The 27,380-nt window shown below is 38.6% G+C and overlaps 1 protein-coding gene and 1 long non-coding RNA gene across 5 annotated transcripts in view; one reads left to right on the top strand and one right to left on the bottom strand.

Annotated features, from left to right (window-relative positions):
• Nucleotides 1-343: 343 nt before the first annotated feature.
• Nucleotides 344-27,345, bottom strand: LOC131591795 (uncharacterized). Its single transcript, XR_009280462.1, has 3 exons — nt 27,257-27,345; nt 4,663-4,748; nt 344-525 (listed from the first exon to the last, which is right to left on the bottom strand). It is a non-coding gene; the product is annotated as an uncharacterized LOC131591795 (long non-coding RNA).
• Nucleotides 27,283-27,380, top strand: part of LOC131591788 (coiled-coil domain-containing protein 91-like) — a 145,141-nt gene continuing 145,043 nt past the window's right edge. For all 4 annotated transcript variants that reach the window (XM_058862843.1, XM_058862845.1, XM_058862847.1 and 1 more), the window contains exon 1: nt 27,283-27,373. The gene's annotated coding sequence lies outside the window, so the exon portion shown is untranslated. The remainder of the gene's footprint in view (nt 27,374-27,380) is intronic.

Raw genomic sequence — 27,380 nt, 5'->3', positions numbered from 1 at the left:
CAGCAAAGCAGGACAGGAGGGTTATGCCCTGACTTCCTTCCACCCTGCCTGGGCTTTGCAGGTTAGGAAAACGCCATGTCCCTGACTGCCAGTGAGCCATATTCTGTTAGCACTAATCAGCCCCAAAGCAAAGGTAAATTCAGTGTGTTAAGACTTGCACAGGTATCTGATGCAATCTGAAAGGGAGACAGACCTGCTGTATTATCTAACATGTCTAAATGAATGTCCCATAACCCATATTTTTGTGCTGGGAGCTGCTGATTGCAGTAGCTGTTCATGACTTACACTTCTACACCTCCAGGTCATAAACCAACAAGTGAAGGCCTTTCTAATCTGACGTATTTATTTTATACATGCTTCTTATTTAAGAACATGAAGAACATTGAGAGATGTTCCAGCAAAGGGGGACTTGTCCTGAACTTCAAAGGTTGAACTTCAGCCATGTGGGAAGGAATCTTGCACCGTCAGGACCCTTGGTCTAGCAAAAGTTCTCATGCAGGTTTTCAATACAAACAAGAACCACACCTTCATTTTGTGAAGCAGGTGAAAAGGGAAAAAAAAAAAATTATTTCCTAAAATAAAACTGATTAATTACATTACACACTTTGATGGCTTTCTTGCTATATTTTTTATTACTATCTTAAAGAGGAGAATGGAGAAGGAAGTGCAGAAGTAAGGAAGGGAAAGAGAGAGAGAAGGAGGGAGGGAGAGAGGGAGGGAGGGAGAGAGGGAGGCAGGGAGGCAGGCAGGCAGGCAGGAAGGCAGGGAGGCAGGCAGGCAGGCAGGAAGGCAGGCAGGCAGGCAGGAAGGCAGGAAGGTAGGCAGGCAGGCAGGCAGGCAGGAAGGTAGGCAGGCAGGAAGGCAGGCAGGCAGGCAGGAAGGAAGGAAGGAAGGAAGGAAGGAAGGAAGGAAGGAAGGAAGGAAGGAAGGAAGGAAGGAAGGAAGGAAGGAAGGAAGGAAGGAAGGAAGGAAGGAAGGAAGGAAGGAAGGAAGGAAGGAAGGAAGGAAGGAAGGAAGGAAGGAAGGAAGGAAGGAAGGAAGGAAGGAAGGAAGGAAGGAAGGAAGGAAGGAAGGAAGGAAGGAAGGAAGGAAGGAAGGAAGGAAGGAAGGAAGGAAGGAAGGAAGGAAGGAAGGAAGGAAGGAAGGAAGGAAGGAAGGAAGGAAGGAAGGAAGGAAGGAAGGAAGGAAGGAAGGAAGGAAGGAAGGAAGGAAGGAAGGAAGGAAGGAAGGAAGGAAGGAAGGAAGGAAGGAAGGAAGGAAGGAACAAGGCCCAACCTCCCACCAAAAAATCCGAACTCACAAAACAAAACAAACAAAAATATCCCCAACAAGCCAAACAACAACAACAAAAAAAACCTACCCAAATCTCACATGTGGAGATACATGGCTATGCAATGAAACACTTAAAACTTTCACTGACCCCTTATTACTGTGCTTGTCGAAACCCTACATTTTGTAATGGATCTATCTGGAATCAACTCTTAAATTTTTGTTCTAGGCAGAATATTAAAAAAAAACCCCGACAAATTAGATATTTGATCCTGGAGACAAAAAAGCAGAGAAAGTAGTGTGTGTGCACATTACAATTATATTATCAAGGCTTTCTGTAATGTTATTATAGGCTGTTCCAAGTTACCATGTATGAAAACAAACCACATGGATTCCAAGCCCCAAAATGAGAGAAGTTAGAGAAATATAATCAATGCAGCTGTGGCAACAATACTATTGTTAAAGTACAGGGAGATTTTATAAACAGTGAGTAAGAAGTCAAGAAGGAAATAGTTGTAGACAAAATCATTGCTAGAAAATATGAGAGCAACTCTTTCTTTCCCATCCCATCCCATCCCATCCCATCCCATCCCATCCCATCCCATCCCATCCCATCCCATCCCATCCCCTCTCTGCCCTGTGAAAAGATCATCCATGGAAGGGGAAAAAAGGGTGAGTCTGTGGGAGGTGTCCCACAGAAGGCCATAACACACAAAAAGTATGTGTATTTTTTTTCTCTTGGAAGAAGATGAGGGGGAAAAAAAGAGCCTGGAATTTCTTTTGGAACATATACTGTACTTTCAGGTGCCAGCTGTGGACTATGAAAAAAAGCCTATGTTAAAACAAGAATAAAGGAGATAAAGGACAATCCATCACAGCTGTTGCCTGCAGCACGACAGGGATGTTCCCAAGCAGGTTTGGAATAGCTCTGCCATGAGTACCAGTGGCACTTCAGCTTCTCTGCCAGCAATGTCAAACATAGGGCAGAAATTATTTCAACAAACACTAATTTATCTTGCCCCTTATTGACAAAACTGCAGATGCCTTAGCAAAGAAAAACAAATGCCACTGAGTCAACAGCTGTGCTTTGCAGTGGTTTCCGTCCACTTTGCTTTGGCAGTGACGAACCTCAGTGGCATTGCTCCTGCTTTACATCACTGCACAAGAACCACTCACAGCCTAATCCTTTGATAAATCACATTTCAAAAGAAACTGATGGTGCAACTCCCCTCAGCATGAGAGGCCAGGCTTTAACCTCCACATTTTTAACTGCTTCCATGAGAATTCAGTGGTGTGATAGAAGAAACCAAAGAGATAAAACTTCACTAGTGTATCATCTAAATTTATCAACTAAAAAAAAGATAACTTTCTCTCTGTAGGAAAATTTACTTAATAAGAACTGCAAATATATGAAATGTGAGAGCAGTGTTTCCTGATATCACCAAAACTACAGGTATATGGAAGGAGCTTCCCAGTCTAGATAATTTTAACCTTCCAATTTCTAACAGTGTTTGGATCATACACTCGGTTTAAAGCCGATCTAGATTGTAGCTGGGGAGTATGGCAGTGATGACTTTCTTCTCCGTCAAGATAAAAGATTTTCATCATTTTTTTTGAAGTTTAGAGTCTATTAAGCAGCAATATTAGATTCAGATTTTGGGAAAATAGGGTTCTTGTGAAGTGACAAGAAGCATAACATGACTTCCTAGTAATTACTTCCATGATAATAAGTTACTCCCTTTTGAGGTTTGCTTCAAATATATGTATTTGGTGGAGCTAGGGAAGTTTACTGAGAAAATGTGCATACTGATGACTGACAATGAAATTTTAAAAGAGCTCTGACTGTTTCTTCAGACCACTTTGATATGATGCAGATATTCCAGGCCAGATCCTTGCAGGGAGATGAGCAATGTTGATTCAACTCTGGAAATTGAAAGACCCAGTGGAACTCAGTCCCACAGACAGCAGGAATTCTCCCTAAAGGTTATTGTATATCTTAGCAATAAAGATTATACCATCATTCCTACTTCATATCTTATTGTTTGCAGAACCAGGTTACTTTCCCTTACCCCCCACCCCCCCCATCCCCAATTTAAAAAGTCCCCAAAAATAATTTCAGCCCTTTTTGACTGTACTTTCTCTGTAGTACCTTCAGTATGTTCTCTGTCTTCTCCCTGCCAAAAATACTTCCTGTCCCCCAGACATAGAGAGCTGGCAGTGAGGAGGTTGGGTCAGCTGTGCGAGGTTTACATGGAAGCAATTAAGGCTTCTTGGCAGCCAGAAGGAAGACACTGTGGGATGTGATGGGACTCACTTCACACAGACTTTTGACCTCATCCGGTCTCTGAAAGTGCCCTTTGACCTCAGCCCAGCATCTCCAGTGCTGCTACTGCCCAGAACACAGAGTTCCCAGACAGACCAGGTGTGCAGTGAGAGTTCTGTGCCTCTCTCTGGTACCGGAAATTGTTTGGGATTCCACAGAATCCCAGAGTAACAATTAATACTACTAATTTTTCTGACAGGAATCTAAATGGCTTAGAGCCAGTCGGAGCATCAATAGAGTTGCTGCCAACTAGAAAAAGAAGCAAGTCAACCATAATTTACTAGCATTCCTGACTCTTTTTCTGAATTAGATTAGTGCATTTTGAGAGTGTTCAGAAAACATTTGAAAGAATTCAGCTGGACGAGGAACAAGAATCGTTTCACTGACATAATTTGTTGGGATTTTTAAAGCACTTTTGACAATATACCTCACAAGAGGCTAGTAAGGAAACTTAGAGGTTGTGAGGTGGGAGTTGTAGTTGTGTGTTGATCACAAGCTAGCTGGAAGAAAACAGAATAGAATAAAAAGCTCAGTTTTCAATATGGCAGTGGTTAGCAGCAGAGCACTAACAGAACTTCGCTGTATTCAAGGCTGTCCTGGAAAAGACCTTAATCAGCATGGTGGCATGATTTGCCATATACCTGTTTTTTTAACAAGGAACAATTATTAAACTGAGCAGTTATTTAAGTTAGTCAAGACAAACCAAGGCAATTAGGCAGCACAATGGCAGAGGAAGTTCATGATTTAAATTTTCAGGAAAATTTAAAATAAAGTGTGTTGGAAGGATATTACTAACACACATTGTTGAATTTTGAATTAACAGTAACCACCCAAGAAAATGACCTGTGTGTCACCTTGGAGAGCTTAATAAAAACATCTGCTTAATGTGGAAAGGCAGTCAAAAGCAAATGCAATGCTACCACAAATAGAGAAAGGGGTGGGGTCCCACCAAACCAGCTCTGGCCAAGACTGCCCAGAATGTGCAGTAAACAGAGACATGTTCTCACTCTGCTGCGCAATTTCGGGGATAAGCTGGATGCTCCCCTGGGGGAGAGGAAAACATTGAGTACCTTTGACATTGCTTCCCCTTCTCTGACCCCAGCTCTCTCCAAAAGGCCTTCCTGTGGCTGCAGAGCAGCTGTTCCCAGGCTTTTTGCTGTTGGAAAGAAGCTAAGTTTGTAAAGCAAGCCTACTGAAATGCAGTCATTTAACAACATACAGAATTTCAAAGACATATGAATAACACCCCATTCACTTCAAAATAACAACAGAAAAATCAATTAAGCAGAGTTTTCCAATACAGTTGTATTGAAAATTGGTCTAAAGGCTAATGTTCCCAAATATTGAGACCAAGATTTCTTTTGTTTTAATTCCATTACTCAGTAGTCTGTAGGCTCAAATACTGTGAATACTTACTATGTTGTGATGAAGAAAAATGTCCACCACAGGGTGGCAGGGCTCATGAATTTCTGAAAGCCTAAATTAAAAACATCAAGCACCCACAATACCCAATTAATCACCAGGTTTTGTCTGTGGGAGTTCTTTGCACCACCTCATAAGCATAATCCCATAATGGTAAAACATTCCATTGCCTCAAATTACACACTATTATTCTGCATGTAAAATCTTATTCTCTTTGCAGTGAAGGTGGGGACTAGAAGGACTGATAGAACGAGTCCTGCCCAAACTTAGAGCATGAGGCAGAAACCAAACTTTGATTATATCTAGTTGAGAATGCATTTTTACTCCACAGCACACTAAGTGTTCTGTACATGTCTAAAAACAGGTAAGACAAAATAATGCTGACTGGAGGTAAAAAAAGAAAGCAGCTGATAAAAACGCATAGAGCGAGGGAAAAAAAACCCAAACAACCCAAAATCTAGAATTATCTATTTACAGAAATTGTAGGAAACAGGGATGTACTGGAATGAGAACCACATTCATTTGCCAGGATTGCTTTGTGCTAGCCATATAGGTCAAGTTTAGGTAACCTGGAGGCACATTTCAAAATATTTTGTCCCTTTAGCCAGGAAAGGTAGGGAGAGGGAAGGAGGATGCTTGAATGCATGGTGAGGAGAAGAAGAGGGGTTAAGTTGTGAGAGACTGAAGGAGGGACTAATACTGAACTGGAAAGGAAGACCCTGATACTGGTGAGTTCTGGGCACAGGGGAAGAAGGGATTGATAAGCCATCATTCCCATCAACCTGGAACTGGAAGTACCTGAAATCCCAACTAAAGGAAAGCTGGGCCTAGACATTCCCAGTGTGCTGCATGTAGACAAGCAAGAGTGAGAGGAGAAAGAAGAACCAGTCAACTGTCCAATTAGTATCTGCTGGCTCTTCCAGCAGATTTTCCAAGAAAGTCAATCTGGATCAAAAAAAAAATTCCAGGGGGAGGCAAAGAGACTGGTCCTGAATGGAGCCAGGATTTATCAGGCATCATATTCTTACTTTGGTAGATAAGAAATGTTTTGGTTTGTTGTTTTTTTTTTGTTATTATTATTTGTGTTTATGCTTGTTCACCCAGAGAATGGTTAGTCATCTTGCAATCAATCACTCTGTCAGTTCATGTAGGGCAAAACAGTACAGTGGATTTAGGTTCCAATCCTGCTGACATTTCACATGCTGCCAGAATACAGTACTTTTTTCCAGTTAATTTCTTAAAAATTTAAGAAGAAATAAAACATTACATGGCAATTATGCACTACGGTCATAATGTCAACTGTTAACATTTATGAAAACCCCAAACTAGAATTACTTATGCAACCTTCATCTGGCCACCACATATAGGGTAGCAATATTATATTTAATTGCATAGTTGAAGAGTTATTTATACACAAGATCCCAGGGTTTTTTTTCAGTATAATGAAGGAAACTTTAGCTACAGCAGAAGTCCAAGGCAAATGGAGTCATAAGGCAGAGAACACAGTTTAAGAGAGTGTCTTAATGATGATCAGACACCAACCTGGAGGATTCTCTTCTAGATTCTGGTACTTCCCATGTAATATCAGACACCTGACTTAAATTTGTCTTTCCCAGATGATCTGCAAGTATATTCTCCCTTTTTTAGGTGTCTGCTAGGTTTACAGAAATGTATGCAGCTCAAGATCACATTGGGTATATATAGGACTTGTGCTTTGAGCACATGAAGTGGTAGATAGTTCTGAAAAGATCTATTTCTAGGCATGCAAGATCAAACCCACACAATCAGTGAAAATTTCTGACCTCGAGACTTTTGTGCTTTTCTTCTCTACCTGTAACACTGTGTTCCATGAGACTGTCTTGTGAAAATTATAGCAGAAATATTTGTGAAGCATTCATAAAGTGTAGGCATGAATGTTAAACAAAATAGGCCAGGGAGAAATGAACAATTCTGGGTTTACATCAGGGATCCAAGGGCATTAAATCACAGGCTGAAGAAAACCCTGTATGAAAGATGCTGCTCATTAAATGAAGTCTCTCCACCCTCTGTCCTCAATGAAACAGAGATTCCCTGGAGACAGTAAAAAACAACATAGTCTTTAATCTCACTATCTCAATGGATATACAAAAGGTGACACAAAATTCTGACAGTTTAAGTATGTTATGATTTCACCATATTATAAAAACTTTTAAGGCTTTTAGTTAAATTTTACTTGTGTGTGATAACATGTAATTGGTTTTTTGTAACAAAGAAAAATGGAGAAAATGTTGAGTGACTTGAATAACTATCAACCTATTATTTGCATTGTATTTTACATTAAAATCACATCAAAACCCATGGGAAACAAAATTCCCAAAGATCTTATCTCAGAGCTCCTTGATCCTTCTCAGTCCCTCTATTTGTGTGGGTATGGGATGGAAATTGCATTGGTTCCATCAGTCTGAGACTGAATTATGATCTTATGGCTACAGTAACACTGCAAGGCTTCTCTTCCACTTTTCACTAGCTTTCATAATACACAACAGTGGTGAACATTGCTTTTGAATTGCTATTTTCTCTCCTAATTTGTTTTTCCCAGAACATCTTGCGCAAAATTCATTTCCTTCACCTGAAGGCTCTCTGAGGAGGGACTACATTGGAGATCTACATTGTCATCTTTCCTGTCCAATGTGTATTTGAAACTGTTGGGTGAGAAGGAGGTACCTAGCATCCAGGTACTGTTTCAAGTATGTTATCACAATTTTATCTGTCCTCCAACCATTAGTGCAGTAGTGCCTTGCCAAAAGTGTGGGGAAACTGCAGAAGGATGAAATCTACTGATTCATCCAGTGCAACAGGAATTAAATCGACAGCATGGTTGGGCATTGCAACTGAATTGTAAAATCCCTAAATCTTTCATTGTTTCACTGTGTCTCATTGTTTCACTGTTTCTTACTGGAGTTTGCAAATCCATGGTTATGTTGGATACCAGCCGCTCTCTGATCATGGAGCAGAAGCTACCAAAAATGCTGTATTGCCTATGCTTGGAACATTACCTTTGACCACTGAATTTCTTGTTAGGATCCTTGCTTTCATACCTCAGGACTGGATTACCTCAAAGTAAACTACACTGGGCGCAATCCAAAATCCTACAAAACAGCACCAGAACATCAGCTGCTGGTAGCAGCAATACATGCCCCCAGTGTTCCTTGGTGTGGAATGATTCCTAGCTGGAATATAAGAAATTGATTTTGGCTGTAAGGTGTTGGTTGTGAGTCCCAAGGGCCTGGGTTGTCATGGCCTGAATAAACACACTGTGTGTTTTTGGCCCAAGTGATCAAAGGTTGTCTCAGTGGAAATACCCTTGGAAAATCCCCCTTGACTTGAAGGACAGCAGGTTACCCACAGAGTATCCTCCGCTGACATGCCTCAGTTTTGGAAGGACCCACTCTCCTCTCCTCCTGGACCCCACTGTATGCCAGAAGGAGTGGGACTTTGAGGGAGATTTGGGATGATATTCCTATGATATGTGGCAGGGATAGCCAGAGAATTTACAGCCTTCCTCTTGTGCTTTTCTGTCTCATCAAACACAAATGTTGAAGATACCTGGGACACACAAGATGCCAGGCCTGTGCCACTACATAAGCATCCTCAGGCAATGGGAGATGCAAAACCAGTTTCAGATTGCAACCCCATGAACTAAAAAAAAAAAAATAAAAAATGAAGGCAATCCCTCTATAGGGAGAGAACACCATCAAAGAGATGTTTTTTATTTCCTTCATTCCTTCCTTTGGACCAATAAAACTCTACAAACTTATGAGAATTGGCATTTGTTATTTCATCACTTATGAGCAATGTAGCAATTCCAAACTCAGATTTATAAAACTGTTACATCCTTTCAACATCTGTTTCCAATACATGTGAGAGCTGGGTTTATCTTTGTTGTCTGCTGCAGTCTGGCAGTTTTATTTGGGATTAAAATCCCCTTTGAACACACCATTCTGTTGATCTGGAATTTTGGACCAATCCAAAAAAGCCCACCCAGAAATGATAGATCCTTATGCTACATAATGGGTCTCTGAACTTTTTTAAGTTCATTACACTGATGGAACAGAATATTTGTCTTTTCTATCATTTTTTTCTTCTGCTGTTTTCCTCTATTATGATTGTAGAGTCAGAGTCCATTTTATGATGGATGAGTAAGTTGTCTCAGCTATATTTCACACAACCCTATGAACCATCTAGTTCAACCCTAAGTCTGTCACCTCCTATGGAATTATTTCAAAATAAATAATGTGTAGTAAAAATTAATGCAGGGTGGATGATTTGAGGTAAATTGAACAGGTCTGATCATATGAAATTTTATACTACTGGAAGTTAAAAGATAAAAAGCAGGTTTTTCTTCAAATACTGACAGTTTTCATCACACTCATAGTTATTATTTCCAAAAAACGTTCAAACATGACATTAATTTTGGCACTAGTCATCCCAACCCCAAGTAAAAATTTTATATAACATATTCATAGTCTTCCTTTCCTATCCCCATCCTTTTTTATTTTTTTTTCTTACTAGCCACACTGTTAGTCTTTGCCAGATTGACTGTGCTTATGATCTTTCTGCGGCAATTAAGGAGAAAGGAAATAGAGTTTGCTTCAACATGACTTTGTGCCTGCCAGCACAAATATAGGCCTGAGATTGGAAAGACAATTTATTTCATTTTTTTTTAAATCAGTCAAAGACTGCTAACATATGAACTGATGGAAGTTGCATGAGAAGCTCCAAAAAGGGGATGATCAGAGACAAAAGGAGTAAAAGTGAATTTGATTTAAATTACTGTAATACACTAACACAATTACTTTTGTAACCACCAGGGATGAGTTCTGACAGATTTTCCTAGTTTTTATTCTCTCATTATTCAGGCAAAAGTCCCACTAACATCTCTCCCACGGTCAAATTTCTGACTAATATTTATGTATATTATCTCTATGTCACCTTGTTATGGATCACACGGATCTTACTCATTTAGCTTCAGAAGACAAGTATTTCACACTCTGAGACAGGCAGACCTGTTATAGCCTAAACATAAAAAGGATTAGAAACATCATAACACTCATAACTGCTTCTCTGTGCAGCTTTATTCTCCCTTACATAAAAACCTTTATTTTCAGATGCAGAACTGCTTTCATTATACCATTCTGACAAATAAGTATGTAGCCATATGATGGCAGCAATATGCTTAAATATGTGGATTCCAACATTCAGTATGTTTTACTTGTCCAAAAAAGGAAGATACAACTAAAACCAGTGTTCTGGAGAGCAAGACACAGCAGTCAAACATCACATTCAGACTGAAGCTGTCACAGATTTTGACTATGAAATAAAGCTTGGCTACAATTTTTGCTGCTAAGCAAACAATTCTAATGAATCCAGTCTTTGTTCCAAGACCATTTCAACCTCTTTAAATGCAGAAGAAGCATTTGACAAAACAATTTGCCTTAGCACAGTGGATGACATGGAATTACCTATGCACTCATGACTCCAAAGTAACCAAAGGAAGATTAACAAGTGGAACAGAATCAAAATGAGATCTAGAGGGAAGATGCAGGAAATTAAAACTTTCACTGGCTGATCTAAATTTCTCCAAAATATATCTTTTAGCAGGTGATGAAATGGAATGAATATTAAATACAAGACAAAATGGAAAAGAGATTTCATAAAAGTGCCATGCTTGATAAATAATTCAAATTATTTTCCAGAGAATTCTTAAATTCTCAAAAAGACAGTATAAAAATAGTGGTACGTAAAAACTGCATGGACATACCATCATGCCCATAAGACTTGGATAAATAATTACAGCATTGACAGAGAACAACTTTCTTCGTCATTTCCTGGGTATTCTCATCTTGTGATCATTGGCTTCCTCAGGAGATCATGCTATTTAGCCTGGACAAGAGAGCTCTTTTGAGATTAAAAGTACAAAAAATAGAGGAGGTAGGATCTGGAAGGATAAGGGGACACTGGAAATATATTCCCTTTACCCTCTGTTAGTAATTTACACTAAGATTTTTCCCAAGGACAGCTCCACTTAAAATTTATTGAATACATATTTATATCCAGTGAATCTGAGCTCCTATTATTCCAGGGGGAGAAATGTTTCATGGAATAGAAGTGGCATGCCTACAGCTTGGACAGTAAGAGACTCTTTAGATAAATACAGATAAATTCAAACAAAACTTGAGCTCCCTCTAGACTTTAGTTCAGAATAAAGGTTAGAGCAAATCATAAGTTGAGGGGTCAGTCCCCTCTAGTACCTGCTGTGTAACTCCAAATAGATCTAAAGGGGCATAACAGTGTTTGAACAACTTTACTCCTCTTCCTTCTTTGTTTATTTTAATTGCTCTCTCAGCCTTTTTTCCCTAATCATTTACTAGTTTGTGCTGTTATTAAACAAGGAAGATTATTCAGAAACAAACCAAAATTTAAAAAAATGTATTTTCACTGATTTGATTTCTGGATGGAAAAAAGCATTTTTTAATTCAACAGATTAAACACATTACAATAGATTTTAATATTTTAAGAATGTTAAAGCACAGTCTCTCATCAAGGGATCCAAATAAGATCCAAATAATTTCTGGAAACAGCTTTGTTGTAGGAGATGTCATATGGAGAAGATTAAGTGTTTTAAAAAACAATAAATATCCATTTGGATTTTGTGTGTCTGAATTAAGAACACAAAACACAATTTTTTTTTTTTTTAACAGATTATTTCTTACAGATCATTTTGAGGGTCCACCTGTATTGTCTACTTTCATGGCCATGAAAAGGAATGTAATTCATAAAGAAATGGAGAACAGGAAAAATTTTAGCTTAATAGAAATAATTAAAAGCCAACAAGGTCCTGAAAACCACACTGTGCCTTGTTCTTGACAAACATGTTTTTATGTATTTATCAGCAACTGAGCTCTGCTATCTACTGAATGCTAAAGATATCAAGTCATTGATATACAATGAAGTTGGATTCCACCCAATGAAAAATACTAAAATAAAATAATTTTCTTAAAAAAAATAGTAGCAACTTTCAGGGAATAAAATTTTCAGTGAACCTTTAAAAATTTAAATATTTGTACAGGTTTTAGAAGGTAATGTTTACTATCAATGTGAGTTCACACACAAAAAGAAAGTCATTCAAGTCCAGTAAGAGTTCTTGTTCCATAAATCTCTCCCACGTTAATATTTTTTTATATAAGAAAGGGAGGTGTGTAATATTTTTCATCTCCCATTCTTGCACTACTTATTGGTTTAATCCTGAAAGCTGCAGATTCAAAGATCAGATCTTTCCGAATGAGCTAAACTTGTATAGAAAAAGTATCTTGAAAGAAATGTGGCCTTGCAGATTCATTCCTGTTATCCCCAAACCTCACCTATCAGCATCCTCACCATGTTTTCAGGTTAAAAAACAAAACAAAACAAAATAAAAAACAAACTGCAATCTGCATTTAGGGAATTTCTTGTAATTTTCAGTCCTGCTTTATTCATAATTCAGGGCTACCAGCATGAGCAGTATCTGATCAACAAGTGCTTCATCAGAGCTGTATCAGGTGTTCCAGAGAACACCTGGAACCAAAGCTGAAGAAGGCAGGACTGGAGAACCTTCAGGGAGCCCAGGTGTCTGTAGTCTACCCTGACTTTCAGTCATCCTTGATCTACAAATTATACTCTCAGCTTCTCCAAATCTTCACCTTTGGCCATTAGAAATCACAGAAATGACCCATGGTCATTGTTGGCCTTTGGATCACACCTCAAATGTAAGGGAAATTTTTTTGAACAGATGCCAGTAGTACCATGAGAACTGAAAAATACCGATATAACAAGGTATTGCAATTTCACTGACATGGTACCAAATGTCTACTTCCATATTTAACTAAGACTTAATGGGTGCTTCCACTGTATTCAAATTTTCCCTGTGTGTTTTGACCTTTTCTCCTCAGAATATTGCTTCAAATTTTTGGTCATTTGGCATATGAGATGAAATCCACACACCATTCATAGAAGACTTAAACAGAGTTTCTGCTACTTCTGCTTTCATTTTATTTAGGTTTATTTTTCTAAACCACATGTTACCTTATACCTTGCCAATGTAACTGGTTTGGAAATAATGTATTAATTCAAACAATGTTTGTTAGGAGGAGCTCTCTGATAGATTTCAGCTGGCTAAACACACACAGCATCCTGTTGGTCTCTCAGACAGAAGTGAAAGTCTGATCTGCTTACCAAGTGACAGCTTTGATGCAATATCCTTACAATATATGAGTACTTACACTTCTATATTCCTGGTGGTAGCTTTTTCTCAGGAGTCCTTCAACTGCCAAAGTTCATGCAGTTCATATTCAATTAAAACCCCAAGTAAAATATTTGCAGACAAATGCTGCATTCTCAAGCTCTACGGAAGCCATTCAGACACATCTTCTACACAGATAACAGTGTGGGCTAAGTAGGCAATTCCGTGACAAATCACCTCTACTGCTGTTTATTTTGGTAGAAGGTAGTTGCTAAATTTGTTTTCATGCATACAAAATGAAAAGTAACTTGATAACGCCTCTACTGAAAATACAAAATGGATTCAGAAAAGGAAACTGCAATTCAGATTTGTTTTAAACATTTCACAAACTGCCTAATTATTTTGCTTTCCAGGGGAAACAAAAATCTAAATGTGCCGTGTGCAAAACTGAATGAAATTTAATGTGTTTCCAGAATGAACTTGAAATACTAGTAGTTAAATATAATGATTCATAACCATATTTTGATAGTGTTTTTCTCTTTTACTGCTTTCTGAAAGCTGTGTGAAGCAATCAAGGAGAGCAATTACAAACAAATAATGTTAAATGTGGTTTGAGTAACAGTATACCTCTTTTTGGCATGAGAATATTTCCCTTGCAACTGAAAAAAATGAAGCTATTTTACTCGTGTTCTGGCAACATATTTTATTATCTACTTTAATTAAGCTCAAAACCCCTGAAGTTTACTTAGAGAATGGTCCAACAACATAAATAACTTTACTATGGCACACCCACAGCCACACATTTAATGTTTCCTTTTCTAGCTGTGTGTGAGAATGGCATTGACTTAAGAGTAATTTGTAAGGGAAAGATACAGTAAAATAAATGTTGTGAACTGTAGGTAGATATAATCATTATTATTATAGCACCATGTTATTTACTGCTAAACCGCTGATAGTTCAGGTTGGTCAGGGCACCATAATCAAGCGATCACTAACTAATCATAATTAATAAAATCCGTGTTCCATGCTGGTAAGACAAACCAAGTATAGAAAAACACTTGCCTGTCTCACAAATGCCTTGCTCTATTTATTGGCTTTACATAGAAGAAGAGTATCTTTTGTAGGATTGTGGGCAGGATATTTGCTTTTCTGTGAAGGGAAAGGCCTCTTTCAATTATGCAGCTTTAAAACAAAAACAAAAGCAAAAACAAAACCAGGAAAAATAAAAAAAAAATAAGTAAAATTAAATCTAAGTAAAAATACAAAACATGAATAATTTAAAGATTCTTCAGTTTCAGTAGAGTAAGATTACTACCCATTTCTGGAATCCATAAAAGCACTTTCCAATTAAAACCCCTGCCTCTGAATGTAATCTGGGAATGTTGATAGTTTGACTATCATAATATGATAATTCCCTTCCTTTGAAATCCCTGATAACAAGCCATGACTGCCACTGCCAGTCTGTCACAACCAGACACCATCTACACATAATTCATGGGGGTTTTCTTCTCTCATTTCATATTTGCTGCACAAAAGAATCATAACTGGCAGTGTTAATATAAGTCTTAATATTTGTTTCAAAAGAATGTACTTAATGAATGTGCTAGTAAAAGTAAATTTTTACTGCAGTCAAACCTCAGGATATTTGTTGGAGTAAAGCCAAAACCAACCCACCCTAAACAAAATGGAATCCCAGAGAATGAATCCTGTCCAAAAACTAAGAACAGGTCTGGTCCTGTGTTCCTGAAGCTGGATAGATTCTATCAGTACCACATAATTACTCTCATGGCTTCTTACAATACCTGCTAGAACAAAGCAGTAGACCTGAAACGTGTCAGTGAACTTAAGAATGACAGCCATCTCCTGAACGAAGGTTGTTTTCTGTCAGCAGGCCCTGTACCAGAGCATAAACTTCCCTGGTTCCTTGGGATACACCTGCACAGTCATGTGTGCACAGTCTCAAGCTTAAAATGTAGTTTCTGCAACATTTTTTTTGTCTATGTGTAAATGCATGTTCAGACTCAGTTTCAGCATATACCACCATGCTCACTGGAAGGGAAACTCTGTGCCGGAGAAGGAACATGAACAGAGGATTTGGATCTGACTTATGATTCAGCTCTGTTGTTACAGAAAGCAAGGTATGGCTGAATTAATTTGTCCTGGCTCCAGTCCTCCAAAAACCATATCAGCTTGCCTTATCCTTCCACCATGACTCAATAGCAACATAATCTCAGAGTTCTATTAAAAATCTGTTAGGCATGAAACACACTTGTGCCTCCTGAGGGAGCCTTTATGGGATTATGTAGCTCTTACCTGAAGTGAGTTAGTGAATTACAGTATAGAAGAGAATTATATGAGCATAGGAGAAAAATAAAATTTCTGGAAATATTTAAAGGAAGAAAAATTTTTCCTCTAACCACCAAAGAAGGCCACAGAGGGAATATGATTCTGTTCTGGATGCAACAGGAGAATACAATACAAGATTATAAAGTGAAGAATTAAATATTGGTTCATATAGATCCTCAACATCAACCAGCCCTGCAGGGACACATATGCCTGTTTCATGGAAAGCAGGTGGATGTAACCTACATGATGTAATATTTGAGACCCCGTAATTCACTGGCAGTACCATAAATGAAATAGGTAAGTTAGGCTATATCCTCCATGATTCACTCAAAGTGTGAGACCACAGGGCATTGGACCCTAGCAAGAAGGTGAATTTTGGAAATTCCACAGCCACAGCTGTGGATCCTACACACGCTTCATTTGCACACCATCACTGCAGGTCCTGTAGAGCAAACCCTGTTGACTGCACAGGTGTGTAATGCAGTCGTGAGCAAAGAGATGTGGGGTGTGTCATGGAAGATGCAGCACATATGGAAAAACTGGGAAATCCAAAATTCTGCTTTGAAAATTTTCCAAGTGTTTGAGTAAACATAAGCTATGGGGGAAGTCTCTGCAGAACTGCGGGGGCTGCACCTTTCAGGTCTTTCATATCTCTGTGAAACACAAAAACGTGGACATACTAGAAGGGCAAAGTACAAGAGAATAGGTATCATACAATAGAAAACAAGTATTTAAACAATTATCTAGTGAGAATTCTTATCCTACATGCATTTCCTAATTTCCTTGGCATGACTGAAAATGAATTTTCTATAAACCTAGTTAGAACACGGTGATAAATTGAAAACCATCACAAAGTAAACCTGAGTGAATAGAAAATGTACATTGCCTGGGATATCACATCTTGCTTTATAAATAGGTGTACAAGCTATGTAGAAGAACATTACTAATGATGAATTTTAAAAAGAACAGGCACTTTTATGAGCATGATCTGGGTCTATGCAGTGTCTATGGAATGCGAACGATTAGGTGGTGGCAAGCCTTACAGCCTGTGGGATCAATCTTGCTCCTAGACACACATGCAGGTGTCATTTATGCACTACAGTGCTCGCCAACACTTGCTGACTTCAGAAAGTATGTGCACAAAACCGTGGGCAAGACTGAACAGCCACTTTTCAAACTGAAGTTTGTTCACAGACATGCAAACACTTTTTGCAATCTGATTCTATTTAACAATAGAGTCATTCATTCATTCTCTAACAAATGAGCAGAAATTCCCTTTCTTTAGTAATACACAGACATTTAATAGACACTGAGTATTTGAAGTGATTATGTATTACAAGATCTAATTCTCTTGTATTTAAGACTCAAGTCTTGTTTCCATCTCAGCTATAGGCCACAAAACCACTATGCTGCATTATTTGCTTAAGGGCTTTGGAAGAAGGTATCTTCCGCATACAGTTATGTAGAGGGCAAGTTACAAAGAAAGCAGTGTTTTGACACAACAAAGAGAACTTCAAGTTTGTCCTAATACTTAGCTCATTATCCACTGAACAGAAAAATACCTTCTGAGTGTTAGCAGGAGCAGTAAGCACAGTCCTTTTTATGGTCTGAGATCTCTCTAATGTGAAGCTTCCCAGTGAGTCCACTGATCTCAACTAATAAAACCAGACTGTGACGAAGCATCCCTCAAGCTGCTGGCAAAACCCAGTTGCTAGTAAGTAGCTGATGCAACCATCAAGCTACTGCCACTTAAAAAAACCCCAAACCCCCCCCCCCCCAAAAAAAAGAAACCAAAACCCTATTTACAATTAAACGAGTATTTTAATTACAAAAGAAAAAGTAAAATGTTTGCTACACTAGAAATTAAGATTCTTGCCACAAGAGCCTACTGTTGACTTATGCTCGAATTTGTTTTTTGGGAGAAACCAGAACTCCCAGGTCATTTCTAGCACTACTGCTTCTCCAAGACTCTTGTTTAAATCATGAAATCTTCAAGTTTGGAAATACAATTTTGCTTTCATCACTCATGCAAACAATATATTGGTGTGATACTACATTATAATATGCTAATAAATAATGTTATTTCTAATGTAAGTAGTATACTAAAATGTGGATCAATGGATTAAGGTCAAAATTCTCCTGAGTAATATTGTAAGTATTCATCTAATTTTTTTAACATGTGGACACATTTCTTAATACATATTTTCATAAAGACAGATGCTTCCACTACTTTAAAGATTTAATAATCTTTTGTGCAACTGAAAAATGCAAATTTTGTCTATATGCATAAGTTGTTTCACAAGTATCTTGCAAGTAAACTGAGAGATTGCAACATTCCAGGCTATGCCAGGTGTTCAATATTTTCTCATAAATTCCTTGATTGCCCAAAGTAATTCTATGCAACTAATACTTCCCATTGCAGAGGGTTTGGAAATAAATGATCTTTAAGGTCCCTTCCAACCCAAACCATTCTATGATCTTAATGGGTAGTAAAACACAAAACATTGGGACCCAACTTTCTGGTCCCATGAATCCATCTACAGTGTTCCTAACAGGAATATTCCTTTGCTCATTGTGAAATGAAAATGTTGGGTCATGCAAAACACCAATAGTAGTGGCCATTATCGCATCTCCCTGGAGCTTATCTGGCTCTATCACTTCGACCCGCTCCAGGAGTGGTTCACACCCCAGGAGCAGGATGACCTGAGGTGCAACCAGAGCACTTGCTCTATGGCTTTTTGGCTGCCAGTCTGCGCTCTGAGGAGACAAGGATGAGAGGGAGGTCTTTTGCATGGGGCAATAGAGGATTTATTGCTCTGGGGAATCTTGGGGGCAAAAGACAGAAAATGCGAGCGTTCAACAGCTGAAATAGGGAGGCGGTCCAAAGGGAGGGTAGAAAGCATCAGCTAATCAGAGATATCCTGGGGAGGGTAAAAGACAGGGTTCACAAAATCATCATCCGATGAGGGAGGTAGGGGGGGAAAGTTGGGTCACATGGACTAATCAAGCATCGAAGTTTAGGGGATTTCCAAAGAGGAATTCCAAGCATGTGGTGGACCTAAGACAGATGGACAGGAGACTCACGGTAGATTGACAGTGTGGGGTGAGAGGGTCTCATTTGGACCAAACCATCAACTCAGGTAATAACAGAACACACCATTAACAAGAAACACACTGCAACAGGCCATCACAATTTGCCTACTGAAATATCTCAGAAAGCCAAAAAGCCATTTTTTTAATTCCTTGTTTTGATAAAAAAAATTGCCAAGCATTTCAAGTACTACTGGCAGATCATGAGTAGAGGTTCATTTCTAATGTTATAATGGCATTTTTTGAGGATTAGATAGAAGAATCTTAGTTCATAGCATAGCAAATATTTTACTTTTTCTTCTGCAATTAAAATACTTGCTAAATGGTTAACAGGGTTTTATGTTGGATGGGGTTTTTTTGAAGTGGCAATATCTTGATAGCTGTATCAACAGAAGAGTTTCCCTCTAAAAACTAGCACTTAGAACCTGCTTAGCAATTTCCGGGTTTGCCCAGTGAATTTTTTTAAAAAAAGAATCATTAGGGATGTCTTTTTCACTCATTTTCCCTGTGTGACAATGTAATTTATGAATATCAAGAGTCTCAAATGGTACTTATAATTCTTTGTTTGACAGAAGGTTTCTCTGATACACTTGCACATTAGCAAACATTTACCTATTTTCAATAAAAATATCCAGTCAAACTATCTTTTTATGGTTTTAATTAAATTTTTGCATAGCAGCTGAACTACTTGTAAGGGTTTTAAACAGAAAAAAAAGCTTTAGTATATGAATGAATAATCTGGATCAGAATAGTAATCACCCATTTGCTGGATGATTACTACTATGATGTTATCCCCCCAGAAAGGACCATGTGGTTAATCATTCTCCCTAAAATTTAGCATGAAGAGATAGCAAAAATATGTCTTAATTCAGGAAGGAGGAGAGGAGCAGGAACGTGTGTTCCTTTTAGTTCTGTAATTTCAAGCTTGATCTTTGACTATATGTAGACATGGATATGACATTCCTGGTGGTGCAATGGCCTGTCACCGTCAGATTACTGCTGGAGAAAGGAATGGTCAGTCCCCTCTTACTGCCAGTGGAAGGAATGCCATTCCCTGGCTAAGAGCTATCCAACACTGCTGGCTGCAGCCACCACTGCTGACAAAGTCCAGGTCTCACAAAAAGGTGCATGCGTTTTACAACAAGAAGTAATTGAGGATTTTTTTCTTTTTCCAGAACCTTTCTGGCTGTTTGCCTGCACCTGTCTCAAACATAACAAATTCATAGGTGGTTATAAATAACTCCAGGACTGTGTTCAGACACTCAGCCTGAAGATTTTTAGGTCTTACCACAAGCTATTTTTAACAGCGGATATTAAGACATTCATAAGGAATTACATGCTAATATGCTGAACAGTCTGAGGCAGATCCTGGTTCCAGCAAGTTTGGTCAGAGAGGATTCCAGGACTGAATAATGTGGCACTGCATCTGGTTCAACTACTGCACTAGAGTCACGCTTTGCACAGTAGGACACACAGTTCCAAGCAGCTGCTTCAAAACAATAGCATTTGTCCTTCTTTGGGGCTCCAGTTCATCCCCTGAGTAACTGGAGTAGTTGCTCATGCAAGTTCTCTGGAAAATTTTACACCCACTTTTTTAGCTGCTGGATCACTTACCCGACATTTCTGAGATTCTAGAAATTCTGTGATTCAGCTCTGGATTTCCATAGCTTGGAGGAAACTGTGCCAATTCCTGCTTAAGGGAAGTTCAGGATGGACTGCATGATGTCCTAGATTACCTAATATCTGTTTCAAGTCATTATTATTAACCCAGCAAACTTATTATTATAAATTTTCTCAGTAATTTTAGCAAAATAATAATAAACAACCAAAATTCCTATGATAAAGCTCTGTCTTTCAAATGCAGGTACTCTGTGTAGAGATACTAAATGTAAGGAAGTAGCATGATTTAACTTTCTCTGATTTCTTGAGTTAGTCTCCATAAAACCACATTGATGCGATAAATCCAGTAGTGCTTCAAAGCCTGTCATCTTCTTTTCAAGTATGTATTAAAAATTAAAATAAGTGCAGAAAAACAACAACACAGCAAAAATTTAGAAAGAGGACCAAAAGCTTTAGGAAAACTTTTGGCCCATTGAATTTCTCTGCTACTGGACATTAACCTACAACATACACTTAACTTCATGTGTTTCGGCAACATTGTGGAGAAGATACTGATGTTAAAAATAAAGCTGTGTTTCAGCGCAATCCATAGAAGCCTTGAATACTGAAGCACTAAGAAAGCCAAGTGTCAAAGTGTCAAAACAGAATTGCTTTCAACTGGAAATACTTTTGTCCTCCAAAACTATTTCTTCTGGGTAAAGTTCAGAGTTCTTACCCTCAGTGTTGAGAGAATTTATGGACCTTGTTTGTCCACTCTTTCAAATGCCAAAAAAATATATGTACATTAGCTGCCAGCTAGCTCTTGTTGGTGAGGTTTGGCTGATTTTAAGTGCCCCAAGTATGTTCATAATGGCTTTAGAAAGAACTACTTGGACATTTCCCTCACAGCTAAACCATTCTCCCAGCACCAGTTTTCCATGATTAACTAGGTGACTTCTTTGTGCAATATTGTTTACTGTAGAATTTCTGTGAACTCAGATATTTATTTATTTTGACATTAAATAAGGGAAGCTAAAATACTGTAGGAAAATACTACTTTAAGTAAGAGCACCATTCATAAATTGCTCTTGCAGATGTACAAAAGGCTGATTGAAAAAGAACTGTGCTTGTGAATCAAAAATGTCTTAAACTTTTTAACATGATTTCACAAAGATGTCTCCAGTGTAGCATTGCTCTTATACAAATGTACTTATCATATAAATCAATTAAACCAGGAAAAAAAGGTAGCTGAAAAATAGATCACTGATTACAAATTCAAAAGTACTTCCACAGGCTTTAAAAAACAGCAGGATCCAGAACCCAGAAAAAACAAAGCCACCTAGTACCGTGTTTATTTAGATGCACAAAATCTGTGATAATTAGAGAAGGTTAGTTAGGCAGATACTACTAATTGGATGCAAGGACAGGGCTGCATGACTCGAGATGGCCGGTGTTACAACATGTTACCAAAGTAATTCTTGGTGCATTTCTGCCAATAAATAGATTCTATAAATGGGAAAAAAAACCCAAACACTTTTAGAAGGTGGCCTCTGGGTTCTGCTACTGTCATCTAAGAGGAGAAATATATTATAACAGGTAGAGGATAGAGGAGAAACGTTACTCTATAGTGGTTTTTTGTTTTACAGCAGGAGTTTTTTACTTTTTTACTGTCTACTTTTAGTAAATTTTCTTGAAAGGAAATGACAATGATTTCTATACTATGTTTTTTCCTATAAAACCCTAAAAGGAAAACAAGTGTAGTATGCCTTGACTGTGGGTATTTTAGTGGTAGAAAAGGGTGGCAGAATTTTTCAGAGCTGGATTGTGGTCTAGCAACAAATACACTTTTTGCATTATTGTCAATTGTGAGGACTGAAGTAGGTGGGTATCTCAATAGGGTAAAAATCAGAAATTTAAGTTGAAACAGACTAAATTATCCTACACATGCTGTCTACTTTCACAGTTAACACAGCATTTTCTTCTTGTAATAAATTATTGTTGTATTAAAAATTCGGAGTGTATATAAGAAAGATATGTTTTGTAGGAACAAAACAAAATATAAAGCATAGAAAAGCCTCTCCTCAAAGTAGGATGAGGCTTTTCTCCAAGGAGTTGCTGATTGCCAGCAACGCCCAAGATAACTAACCCAAACCGGCCCATCAACCCAAACAAACAGACAGGACACGGATCATCAGGAAAACAATGAAACTAGCTCGGGAAATTATCTACCTCCGGACCCAAGCAACGCCCTGCGGATTCCAGTGGGTAGAGAAACCGATCAGTGGAAAAAGACAAGTTCCAAAAGAAAGACTTCGCCAGACTTAAACATTTCTGTGTTGAAAAAGCAATCAGGGGAGACAAAGGAGAAAACCCGGCCGAGATACCCATCGGCACCAGCCCGGATTCCACCACCCTGTCATGAAAAACCTAACATTGCAACACACAGAGTCTCCTTTACATATGAGGAGATTCTGGCCGGACACGAGATAATGTCATCATTCTATGTCAGGAAATCCATTCACTGGACAATCAAGGACACTTGGTGAATGGAACCTGCCTGGAATTTTGGCCTGAGGACTTAAAAATCCTATAAAACCCCAATCCTGAGGATGCTCAGACGTGGATTTGGGAAACCTATACCTCTGGTGTAGACCCCTGTCCACCCAGCGCTGCGCTGATCTTTTTATTGTGGGTTTTTATCGCTGTTTTTACTTATTATTGTTTATTAATAAATTTCTCTTTGATTTTATCCCAAAATTGCCTTTGCATTTATAACATTCTCCTGCCCTTTCAAACTGACTGGACCTTGCTCCTACTAGTGACCCCAAGAATGAGAGTGGATGTTGGTTCTTGTCGTGGAAATAGTAGTTTCGCAACAAGATTAACTTGGTCCATTCTTCCCTTGTGATTACCAAACAATGGTTTATAAAGACTAGATTTCCTAAGCCTTGGCTGTATATGAAAAATAAAAATAGTCGTTACCTTTCATATAAAGAACCTCAATGTCCCATGCCCCATATTTTCCATCTGCTTCAGGGTAATAAAAGTACATACTTAATTTTGTTGTGTTCTATCACCAACTTCCCTCAGTAAGTAAGTAAGCCCTGTAGGTTAATGATGGCATTTAATAGTGGTAAATCAATCCATATCTACTTTATAAATCATGCTTGTTCAGCAGTTTTACTTATTTCTCTACTAGGACTGAAAAAAAAGCCTCCAGTCCAACAGCATTATAAACATTGTTTCCTTTGGAAGACGAACAAGTATGACTGGCTTCATACCACACAAAAATGCTCAAATGAAGGGGGGTATCACCCACCTATTTATAACCAACCAGTGTTACCATGTAAGGCTGAATGAATTTTAAAAAAATAGTTCTAGAACTGACAGGAATCTCTATAAACTTTGCTCTCTAGGAGACAAAACAATAACATTCAGCCCATATTAAGATGATTCTTGGTCTTAGATTGGTTCAAACCATTTTGGGTGTAATTATAGTGGACCTTCTGTTTTAATATTATGAAAGGTCTTTTTCATATTTCATAAAGCTCTAGAGAGGAACATAGTTTAAAGATGAGTACAGCTAAAAAATAAAAACAATCAACCTTTTGCTATTTACTTCATGCAACCTTAGGCTGAAATACAAGCCTCCCATACAGCTTCTTCTTCCTGATTCATTTTAAAAGCTGTAATAAGTGTATAGTTTGCAATGTGTTTTCTCCTCTTGCTTTTTTCCTCTACTTGCTGAATTTACACTTATTAAATTGTGCACTTCAAGGAATGAGTCTGAGTCTTGAGACAAATGGATTTTCTTATTTCCATTTTGCTTCTTTGCCCTTCAGTTTCCCAAAATACGGTGGCTGTTGAGAATCATTACTGCTTTAGAAAAAATGCCAACAATTTATATTGATAGTCTGACCAAATTGGGGTATTCAGTGAAATGGAGTGCTGGACAATGGGAAACTTTTGGCTATTTCCTTACGGCGTGCTACAACAGGAAATACTCCTAAAATATAAGGGGCAATATCCAGGGAGATTTTCAAAGTGAGCTTATGGGTGCCTTAAGACAGGTCAGATGAAGTAAAAATCAAAGTAGATTCACTAAGAGCAGCTTATTTCAAGGCCTACAGTAGCAACTGAGTGACAACTGAGTGGCAACTCAGGTAGAAAGATGATTATCAAAACAAAACTAAATCAGACCCCAAGGAAACCAAACATACAGATATCTCAAAATTTACAGCCTTAAAAAAACTCAACAAACAAATAAACAAAAAAACCCAACCAGAGATAGAGGCCTGTGTTACAAAGATCTAAATTGTGTGGAAGAGATGTTGAAATAGATTTTTAGACAAAGCTACACATAATCATACAGAAAAAACCTTGATATTTGAATCTGTTTTGGGAAGAGTTCTAATATAGTATACACACTTACCTCTTGTGCTACTGATATATAAATTAAAGATAGAAGATACAAAATTAATTCAGACATGTCAGTGGAAAATCAAAATAAAAGTGCTTTCATTTGTCTCAGCTACCAAATTCTGACATGGAAAAACAGCAAGAGAAATCTGATAACGGCCATTATAAAAGATTAATTAAACTCAGGAACAACATTAGTAATAATAAATTGTAAAAAGGAACACAATTACTTCTACTAAATTTCAAAATGGAGAAAATGAGCTAATTAGAGGAATCTACATTTGGAGGGGACCATTTTTCTTTAGATAAGCAGAAAAGTGTAAAGTTACATGTACTAAATACTAATTCTCACAACCCAAAAGACACAGCTGTGTTTTGAAGACACAGCGAAATTGTAATTATCTAATTTGGCTTAGTATGAGCTACTTTTTCTCTTTTTTTTTTTTGCCCACAATACATTCATTCTTTCTGCAAAAACAGTGTAACAAATTCTAAAACAGAAAAGGAACATGCTACAGAGATGCAATACAAGAACACATTGATGATAAACATAACATACTTAAGGATTACTGCCTTCAGTAATCCAAATTTACATTAATCTGTACAAAGAAAATAATATCTTGATAGTAAAAAGAAGTGATATCTTCAGTTTATTGACAAAACAGGAGCAGGCACTCTAGGCCCCAGAGCAGGTTTGAACACCATCCTGGAAAGAACCTCCCGAAGTTCTAAGAATCTGAACATTCATTTTTAGCATTACAGAAACAAACCAAATAACTACTAACTAAAACTTTATGAAACCTATTGAATGTACCAACATTAATATAGAATACTGAGAAGGTTTTTTTAGGGAGTTTTTTTTTCCCCTTTACATCCAAGAAGAAATTCAACCATCTGACTGACATATAATGGTCTTTCACTAGGATAATACCACAGTAGAAGATTAACTAATGAAGAAAACAAGCCCTTAATTGCTGTTGCTGTCTGCTGACAGAACTTCCATCAAACTGTTGAATTTTATAGTGCTCAGGCACACAGGCACAAACTTTTCTTTTTTTAATGGTCTATCTTAGAAGAAGAGTGATAAAGATGTATGCTATTTAACCCCCCAAAAAGTCATGTTCTATAGCTACCTTTGGAAGCACTGCAGTCAGGTATAACGGGACACGAAACCTATACCATAGTATCTTTTATTTTTTAAATAATACTTTGGTGAGGCCGTGGTACAGGCTGCCCATAGAACCTGTGGCTGCCCCATCCCTGGAAATGACCAAGGCCAGGTTGGACAGGGCTTGGAGCAGTCAGGGATAGTGGAAAGGAGTCCCTGCCCAGGGCAGGAGTGGAACTGGATGATCTTTAAGGTCCTTTGCAAGCCAAACTTGTCTATAATTCTATGATCTTATGTTTCTTCATAATTACTGTTCATTAATTATCTATCTACTAGATACTGACACTGTTCTGTTCACAGAAGAGGTTGGGTACAGAAATTAACCCCTTGTTTTCCCAATTCATCACAATGTGTCATTCACAACTCAGCTGCCTGCCCTTACTTCAGCCTCTTTATGCCACGTCCTCTCAGAGAATGGCACAAAGGCTTATGTCCTCCTGCCCAGCCCACAGCTGGTGTGATCCTCACTGCCCTGCCAGTTCCTGATTAATCTCCATACTTCTCAGTATAAGAAAAACAAGGAGCTACTGGAGAAGGGCCTCAAAGGTGATGAGTGTGGAGCAGGTCTCTGATGAGGAGAGACTGTGGGCACTGGGGCTGTTTATTCTGAAGTGAGGACTGAGAGGGGACCTCATTAATGCAGATAAATATCTCAAAGGAGTGTCAAGAGGAGGAACCAGACTCTTTCCAGTGGTACCCATTGACAGCACGAGGAGCCATAAACTAAAACACGACAAGTTTCTTTTTAACATGAGAAAGAACTTCTTCCCATTGAGGATGGCAGAGCATTGCAACAGCTGCCTAGGGAGGGTGTGGATTCTCCATACCTAGAGACATTCCAAACCCACTTCTGTGCCACCTGCTCTCCATAACCCTCCTGGCAGGGAGGTTGGACTGAATGATCTCCAAAGGTCCCTTCCAACCCTCAGGATCCTGTGATTCTGGGATGACACTGAATGGACGCCGCTGGTGCTCTGCCATGCACCGAGCCTACGGTCGGGCTGGGTGAGCAAACACGGACCGGGAAGCAAAGGGCAAGGAACAGAGGCTCCATCGAGGGTCGGGGCTGCTCCGGCATCGGCGGTGACTTTTCCGGCCGCCGCCCGACAGGGACAATGAGCGGCGGGGGCGGCCCCGAGCCCGGCCGGGATGAGCAGCAGCGCCCGGCGCTCCGGCTCTTCGCGACTTTAGGAGCTCCCCAAACACAGAGAAGTTTAGAAGGTTTACAGAATAAATACTGCTTATTCACCAGCAGGCGCGTGACGGGGCTTTCCACAAACCACACTCCGGTGGTAACAACGTGCATCTTTTATAACGCAAAACGCACATGGACCCGCCTATCTAACCCATGCTCTCCGCCTACCTAATGCATATTTATCCTGTGATGTAATCTTACGCAATGCTCCAAGCGCAAGGTTTCCTTCATTAAGCAGCTCGTATTGTAGAAGTTATCTGACGCCATCAGTTGCGTTTACACAAGGTGAGAC

The sequence above is a fragment of the Poecile atricapillus genome, chromosome W (assembly GCF_030490865.1).
Source record: "Poecile atricapillus isolate bPoeAtr1 chromosome W, bPoeAtr1.hap1, whole genome shotgun sequence".
NCBI lineage: Eukaryota > Metazoa > Chordata > Aves > Passeriformes > Paridae > Poecile > Poecile atricapillus.
Note: the sequence above shows the minus strand (reverse complement) of the source record. Positions and strands in the feature narration are given on the sequence as shown.